The sequence below is a fragment of the Trachypithecus francoisi genome, unplaced genomic scaffold (genome assembly GCF_009764315.1).
Source record: "Trachypithecus francoisi isolate TF-2019V2 unplaced genomic scaffold, Tfra_2.0 Lachesis_group5, whole genome shotgun sequence".
Classification (NCBI taxonomy): Eukaryota; Metazoa; Chordata; class Mammalia; order Primates; family Cercopithecidae; genus Trachypithecus; species Trachypithecus francoisi.
Window position 1 is genome coordinate 91,864,530 of NW_022681470.1, and position 9,006 is coordinate 91,873,535.

The 9,006-nt window shown below is 37.5% G+C and overlaps 1 long non-coding RNA gene across 1 annotated transcript; it reads left to right on the plus strand.

Annotated features, from left to right (window-relative positions):
* The first annotated feature begins 2,140 nt into the window (after positions 1-2,140).
* On the plus strand, positions 2,141-7,772 carry LOC117074774. Its single transcript, XR_004433696.1, has 3 exons — positions 2,141-2,229; positions 4,651-4,802; positions 7,682-7,772. It is a non-coding gene; the product is annotated as an uncharacterized LOC117074774 (long non-coding RNA).
* Positions 7,773-9,006: the final 1,234 nt, after the last annotated feature.

Consider the following 9,006-nt stretch of genomic DNA (forward strand, 5'->3'; position numbering starts at 1 on the left):
AATAACACAATAATAATGCCACTTTGCCTTTCTCTAGTTCCCTTTTTAACTTGAATAACCTGAGTATTTGCTTTTGATATTGCCTTATAGATACCATAATCTTTGTTTATTCCTTTTAATTATTTCTTTTTTTCTCCTCTGACTGTGTACTTTCAAATAAACTGTCTTCAAACTCACCGATCTTTCTGCTTGATCAATTCTGTGATAATCTCCACTGCATTTTTTCTTTCATTTATTGCATTTTCAGCTCCAGGGATTATTGTTTTTTATTGTTTCAATCTCTCTATTAAATTTCTCTGATAAATTTATAAATTGGTTCTCTGTGTTTTCCTGAAGTTTTTTGAGTTTCCTTAAAACAGCTATTTTGGATTCTTTGTCTTAGAAATCACACATCTCCATTACTTTAGGGTCAGTTTCTGGTGCCTTATTTTGTCTCATTGGTGAGGTCATATTTCTCTGAAGTTTCTTGATACTTGTGGAAGTGCAGCAATGTGTGCAGATTAAGATATTAAGTATTTGTTTTATTATTCACAGTCTGACTTTTTGTGTGCCTGTCCTTCTTCAGAGGTCCTTCTAGGCATTCTAAGTTTTCTGACAGTTGTGTTCCCTGACCCTGTGACCACTGCAGTTTTCTCAGCACTAAGAAGATTTTCTAATCTCAGGCTTTCTGTGAGTCTCATGAGGACTCTGATACAGCTTTCCAGCCCAGGTGGATCTGGAGAAAACTCAAGGAAGGTACTGGGCTTCATGAAAACACTGGTCAGGGACTTTGGGCCAAAAGTCTGCCCTGGTGGCCTTGATTGACAATCCCTCTCCCAGCAAGTTCCTGCACAGCTGAGATAGCTCCCCGATTGCAATAGGAAGTGCCAGAGCTGAGACTGAGACCCCTCAGGATCCTCTGTAGTACAGAGACTGGAAAGCCTGTGTCATTCATCCAGTCAGATATGCATATTTTAGCAGGTCTGAGAACATATGAGATAGTTCCCCATCTGTAGCAAGAGGAACCAGAACTGAGACTGGCCCCCCTTGGGATCTGGTATAGGACAGAGGCCAAGGAGCCCATCGGTAAGGGTTAAACTCCCAGGCTATGAGGTATAGGTGAATCTTCCTCTGGGTCCTTATATAACCAGTTCTGATGCCGGACCTCAGCTGAAGAAGGCTGTAGCAGGGCAACCAGGCAACTTTCGGGTTCACTGCCAAGACTGGTGTCAGCAAATAGATGAACCTTTCCGCCAAGGCACTGGTGTGAACAATTTTTTCTCAGGCCCTTGACAGGTAGTTTTGCTTGCAAACTGAAGACCAAACAGAGAAGTAATCAACCCCCTGGGGCACTGGATTATTTTTGGGCTTGAATCCAGAAGAAATACTGCAAGGCAGATCAGCCACCTGGATATCTGTCTGCACTCTCAAAATTTCCTTCTTAGATCTTTAGCTCCACTGGGCTTTTACAAACTCCTATCTATGAGCAGACTATCTTCTATTCTGCCATCTTGGTGACATCACTTTGATCAGTTTCAGCTTTCTTTGAACAAGTGTTTGCAGAGTACATCTTTCTTTTTTTTCTCCTCTTACTTTTAACCTACTGATACCATTAATTTTAAAGCCAAGCAAGGTGGAGAATTGTGGTTGTGAGTGTCCAGTTGCCAGACTGCTCCTCCAGCTAAGGTATTCCCTCCACCACCCTCTGCCCTCTTCCTGTTTCTCCTCCACCTAAATGTCCATGTTGAAAAGCCCTACATAAATTACATTACCCCATTATTCATAAAAGACCTTTCTTTTTCTTGACTACTGATTTTCTGAGATCCTCTCTCTCAAACCTCTTTCTTCCCAGTTTATCTCCCATTCTCATTTATGTCTCAGTCAAAATATCATGTTTTATTTTTCTTGCTGTCATAAGGGTCCACTCAGCCCTAGATAGTGCCTAGTTGCCCAGCTGTAGCCAGTGTACTGCAATGATAATTATTTTCTTTGGGTTGATGTTTCAGGACTAGACTCAAGGGGGAGGAGACATGTGGGTAAGGGACCAGGAGTTGAGGATTGGAGGATTCTCCTCACCACTTCAGCCCTGCTGATGTTCTCAAGACAAGAATGATGACAACAAGTGATATTGATTTTACTCATCAAAGTTGATTACCATTGACAGAGACCAAAGACATATTGCTTATCGTGTCACAAAGACACAGGCCAAAACATATTCAAGAGCTAGAGAAACAAATTCCACCTCTCTAGGTAAACAGCTACAAAGTCACTTTGCAAATATATGGATTCAGGGAAGGGAAGAATTTGTGGCCATTTTTATAATCTACCATGGGTCCTGAAGAGTTGAATGTAGTCTGGACAAATTAGTTAACATAATAGAGAGGTGACCCTATTGTGAATGGTGCTAACATTGAACTTGTTATGAAATTTAAATTCAAGATGGTAATGTTTTGTAGTGACAGATAACTTAAATCTCATTATATTATTCACCAGACTCACTCTGTACTAAAGAGTTAAAAACAGAACATATCTCAAACTCAGTAATTAAAACCATGAGTTAGATATATTCCTGAGGTTAGAAGCACAGAAGCATTAGCACTTTACTTGATGAATTAGATGCAAAGTATGCCAATCAACTATACATGAATTTTAGGTGGCTTGCTTGTGGCATGGTGAATTGAAAAAAAAAATAACTCCTTCATTTCACCCAATGAACAAACTTGATGTTGGCTCCTTACCAAACATTAGATCAAATACTTGGCCTTTTTACTGAACAATACAACCCATTTAAACACTTTGAATCTTTCTCAAATAAACATTTATGAATAATTACCGAAAATTATAATCCTATTCACTGAAATCAGTTTCCAGAAATAAAAGGATTGAATTACATATCCTAAATTGCTGAATTGAAAAGTGAATTCAGAAAGTAAAAATCTAAAAATAAACCGGCATGGTTGAATTGACTTTTTTCAATTAATATTGATAGCAGGACTGAAGAGTTACAAATAGCAATAATTATAGAAGTAGGGAAGACAATACTGAAAAACAATATGGCAATGTAGGAATGCCAGAAATCTACAAATATCTCAGAAGAAGCTATCCTAAATATAAAACCATTGTGCAAAGTTTCTATCCATGGGCAGAGTGCCTACATTTGCAAACAGCAATTTGCCTTTATAAAACAATAAACTAAATATCGCAACCATTTAAAGGATACAAAGCTGAATCCTGTGTTGCACATACACTGTGAAATGTAAGTTTTGCCACTGATTTCTTGGTGCAAAAGAAGAGATGTCAACTTTTTAGTCCCCATTTCAGAAATGATAAATAATAAAGGAAAAATTAAAAATTAATTGTGTCTTCATTCCAATTTGTATTTTTCAAATGTGAATTTAAAATATAACCTCCAACAAGTGTTTGTATTATGTTACACACATATCCAATAGTTCAGCAAAAATAATCAAATTTTATTAAATTTTGGCAGTTAGTTTTTCTTACACATTACTTTCTTCATTCTACATTGCCTATCTGGCTCCCATAGGTTTTGAATTTACACCCCCTGAAATAGGCTGAGCCAGATTAAAACTGATACCAGGGGTACCAATCTACAAAAAGTAATCAAACCAGGATTAATCAGTAAAATGTAAACTTCCTCCACTCCCATGAAGTGAAGCTCATTATCCAGTTTAATTTTGTAAATACACCTCTCTAAAGTGTTTCTCTGTTGAATGTTTTTGTGATGTGCAGTTCCAGCTAAAAATGAGTACTTGTAGATAAAATTTGGAAGCCATAAAATGCTTAGCTTAATGCTGTTTACCAGTGGATGCGTGATTTTACTTTAGCGCCTAAAGTAAAATTAGGTAATTTTTTAATTATTCAATACATAGTCTAATACATTGCCTCATTTAAGAAATCTTGAAATCTAAAAGTTACGATTTAAAAATTTTTATTTTGGTGATTCTTTTTCAAGAAATTAACTCAGTTTTGGCTAATAGAAATGAATGTAGTAGAAAATCAGTTTCCACATAAAGTGAATTGATGGAAAAGCAGTATCTCCCTTCCCCTTCTAGGTAAGTGTTCTGTGCCTCCCTAACTTTTGTAGAGGCCCTGGCAACAGTGCAAGTTGAGGTCTTCCTAATACAAATCTGGGGATTTAAAAGTTATAAATTGGCCGGGCGCAGTGGCTCACGCCTGTAATCCCAGCACTTTGGGAGGCCGAGGCGGGTGGATCGCAAGGTCAGGAGATCGAGATCGTCCTGGCTAATATAGGTGAAACCCCGTCTCTACTAAAAATGTAAAAAATTGGCCGGGCGTGGTGGCAGGCGCCTGTAGTCCCAGCTACTCGGGAGACTGAGGCAGGAGAATGGCGGGAACCTGGGAGGCGGAGCTTGCAGTGAGCCGAGATCGCACCACTGCACTCCAGCCTGGGCGACAGACAGAGACTCCGTCTCAAAAAAAAAAAAGTATAAATCAATCTAATAACCTAATAAGATGTGTTTTATTCTCCTACTTTGACAAATATACCTTCATAAGGACCTGGAAGTCTGGGTTCAAATATAACATTTTAAGATCATGGGAATTTTATGCTAGAACAAGGCGTGATAAGGAAAGCAAGCTCTGGTCTCCGGTTCCAAGCTTACAGCTTCCTACTTCTCTTCCTGCTCCCAGCTCCATCCCATAATACAATACACTGGAATGAACCAGCCTGCACATACAACCTTCTGATACATCCCTCAAACAGCACTGCCTTGGCCAACCCTCAGGAAAAAGCTGACCAAATATGGCTAAATGTTAATAACTGATAACTCTCAGTGGAGCAGGTAAGTATTTATTGTTACTATTCTTGCCATTTTTTGAAAGGTTTAAAATTTTTTGAAATAAAAATATTGGGGAAATCAAAGTTTTGGTGTTAAAGTCTCCAAGTAACAAAATGGATTTGCCTTGAGCTACATAGCTTCTAAGTGATGAAGCAAAACCATAGTGAGGCCTTAGAGTTCAAATCTGGTGTCCATTTTACACCCTCTACTACATAACTGTGGATCTATGAATCTAGAATAGAGGGCACTAACAACCTGTGATTCTGTTCTCACTTTGGACAAGTTTTTGAGCAAAAAGATCTGTATGTTCATGAAGATAGAAGAATCTCAACTTAGAACAAGAAATCATCTCTGAAAAGTCTCTAAAACAAAAGGAGATTATATTTTACCATTGAAGGCTAGAAATATTCTTATCTGCCGTCATGGAAAATAAAATGAAGTTTCTACATGGCACTAGCCTACAAATAAATGTAATTGAGCTTATTCACTGCCTGTTCTTTGAAGTTCAAAGTTGATTACTCCAAGCAGCTGTTCCTCCATCACTAACAAATGGCTATAGAAATCATTATGTATATAGCCACTGATTTGGGAGAAGAGTCTTTTAATAACAAGAACAACAAGTTTATCCCACCAGTATTTTTCCCACCCCTAAAGCACTGACAAGACCACAGACTCCCTATCACACAGTTAAAAATGTGTGATTCTCCCGTAGTAGTAAAGACCATACTCACACTCAGATCTTGGTTTCTAAATATCAATCTCCATTGAAAGGAATTGGGGTTCCTTGAAGAAGTGGCTGATTCCAGAGTTGGGGCAGGAAAATGTAAGATGAGCATCTCATAGTGCCAGAGAGTACAAAAATGTTCCAACAAGGAAAAGGATGAGGGTTTGTCAAAGGCACAAAGAAGCTGACCTGAAAGAGCTCCCACTCACCAAAGCTGGACCAATTTGAGCAACAAAATAAATAAAGCTTTATATTGTTACCAAAGTTTAAAGTAAACGTACAAATCCATAGTGATATAAATAAATGATTGAATGGATGGCTACATCAATAAGTAAATAAGAACAAGGAGACAAATCCCCCTACCTCACCTCTCGCCCTGACTGTGGGCTGGACTTGCTCCCAAACAGAAGAATATAGAAAAAGACAAACAGTAATTTTACATTGAAGAAATCTGGCAAACACTACCTTAACCAAGTGATCACAATTTACATTACCAGTGATAAGTCATGTTGAAATTCCATACCCCCAATGTGATGAGAAGGATACTGTACCACTGTGATATTCTTTGTGAAAACCCATAACCCCAATTTAATCATGAGCAAAACATCAGACAAACCCAGAATGAAAGACACTACAAACTACCTAACCAGTACTCCTCAAAACTGTCAAGATCATGAAAAACAAGGAAACACTGAGAAACTCACAGACCAGAAGAGACAGAGCAAAGATAACCAAATGTAATGTAGTATCTTAGAGGGGATACTAGAAGAGGAAAAAGGTATCAATGGAAAAACTGAAAAAGGCTGGATAAGCCTGTAATTAATAGCAATGCAGCAATCTTTGTTTCTTAGTTTTGACAAATGTACCACCATGATGTGAAATGATAACTGTAGGGGAAATTGAAACAGGTGAGGGCTTCCTATATGGGAACTCTTTGTATTATCCTTACTATTGTATATAAATCTAGAATTACCCCAAAATGAAAATTTATTTTTTAAACTGTAATGGTTTAAATGTTTTTCAAAAACAATTAGAAAAGTTTCAAATTTTCAGTTTCTTACATTCTCACTGAAAACAATTATTTTTGTCCTTTGTTAACATAAAATCTAAAAGTTCTGGGTTAGTCAAGCAATTGCTTAATAAATCATGGTATATGTACTCCCTGGCTGATGTTTCAAAGTAAAACCATACTTCTGGAACCAATAACTAAAACATTTCTGTCTGTGACTTAAACACAACAACAAAAATAGCACTTGACTGATGTAAACTTAAACATTTACACAGTAGTTGTAAATAAATATGATTTTTGTGTTTGGACATCTTGTATAATGTCATAAATGTGAAATGTTATTTTGCTAATTGAAATTTATTCATTCAACAAAACTTATACGGTAGAAACAAGAAAACAGGCAATATGATTTCAACTTCCCCTCAATCCTTAGTCAATCAATAAATATTGGAGTTCTAAACTCATGCAAAACACTATTTTCCAGTGTTATAAGGAATACAAAAATGATGGTAGAATATTATGTCAATTATAAAGTGCTTTCCAGTTCATTATACTTGTTACTTCGAGTATTACAGAATAGTTCTCAGCACAGGGACTGACCCAAGAGTTCCACATCATTAATGTATTCATACAAACATCAATATCGACATCCACTTCAGCTGGACATTATTTTTATCTCCTTTTTACCAGGTGAAAGAGGCTAAGTACTTGACCAGAGTCACCCAAATAGCAAGAGGTGAAGTCAAGGTTTGATCCAGATGTGTGGGATTCTACAGATCAGGTTCTTGACTGCCATTTTACACGCTTGCTCCCCCTGGGACGAGTGAAGGCAGCTGAAAGATGACAGCAAGGTCACAAGGCAAGGAGACAAAGGACCCGTTTGCCACCTTGACAGCTCTATGTCTCTATGGTTCCTTGTGCCTATGTGTACTCTGGTCCTTACCACATTGATTTTTTTTAAGTCTTTAAGAGAGATTCATTTTATTCACCTTTTTATTCTTCTAAGGCCATGGATGTTGTCTAAAATACAGTTGATGTTTGATACAAACTCTAGTAAGAAAATAAAATATTACAAATATATAGAAAAACATTATATTAGAAAAATACAGACCACTCTTAATCCATCCTATGTCTATCATCTATTCACAGATATCTTGAGGGTGATGATGATGGTCACGATAACTGCCTTCCATCTTAGTCCATGCTAATCTCTCAGTCCTGGAATGATATTCTTTCAGCTTGGATGTTACTTCCTCAGGGAAGCCTCTCGTACATCCCCAGAACTGGGTCAGATTTCTCTCCTAGTGGACTCTCAGAACACTTTTCACTTGTATGTAATTTCCTGTTGACTTGTTGTCTTCCCCACTAGAATGAAAGCTTTCCAAGTCTTGATTAACACTGTATTTCCAGCACCTAGCACTATACCTGAAGCACCACGGTGTTTCTTTTTTTTTTTTTTTGCCATTAACATTTTTTTATATCTATATACACAAGATAACAGCATAAAAAAGTTTTAAAGAGTTATACATACCAAAAGGTTATATGTACCAAAAAAGTCATTATGGATTTTTCCCTGTTTTTTTTCTTAATTTCTTTTTTAAGTTCTGGGATACATGAGCAGAGTGTTCAGGTTTGTTATGGATAGGGAGAGCATTAGGTGTTTCTTAAAACACCTAACAGCATGTTGCCCAGTGTGAAAGAATCCAGATGACAAAAATCAAAATTTAATAGAATTATTTAAGTACTCACTCTGACATCCTGATGTCAAGGCTAAAGCCATCATATTTTCAGAACTCTGTAGCCTCTTGTCTTTCAAGGATATCACAACTTATTCTCTCTGCCACCAGATACCAGGCACATGTATTTCAATCAATATATATTTGCCAAGACATTCCTGTAGCAAATTTCAGATTCTAGGACATTAAGTAAAAATGTTATGGTCTACTGTCTAGGAAGAGCATGATGGGGCTATAATTTACTCCTCAGCTTGCCTTCTACTCAGATCAAAAGCTGTGGCTTCTCCCAGACTGATGAGTCAGGATATTTTCATATATATCAGACAAGGTGAGAGTTGCCTTGTGAATGAGATGTTTCATCAGATATACAGACGGCCTGCTGGAGGTATTCCCGTAGAGGCATCAGGGGTCAGAGGAGGCCTCTTCCATGTTGAATGGGAAATTCTTCATCTCTAGCGAGATTCAGAGACATCCTTAGATTACGTGGATTTCAATATGCCTGCAATCTTACCTTGTCTCTGGTAGCAGAGAGAATAGGTTGTGATTTCCTTGAAAGACAGAGGCTAGAGAGTCCTGAAAATAGAGTAGCTTTAGCCTTCAGAATTGATTTATACCAGGATGTCACAGCAGTACTTAGTTCTATTAAATTTTGATTTTTGCGGTTTGGATTCTCTCACACTGGGCCACATTGCTGTTTGGTGTTTTCAGAAGGATTCCACTGCTTCCTCCTTTCACTTC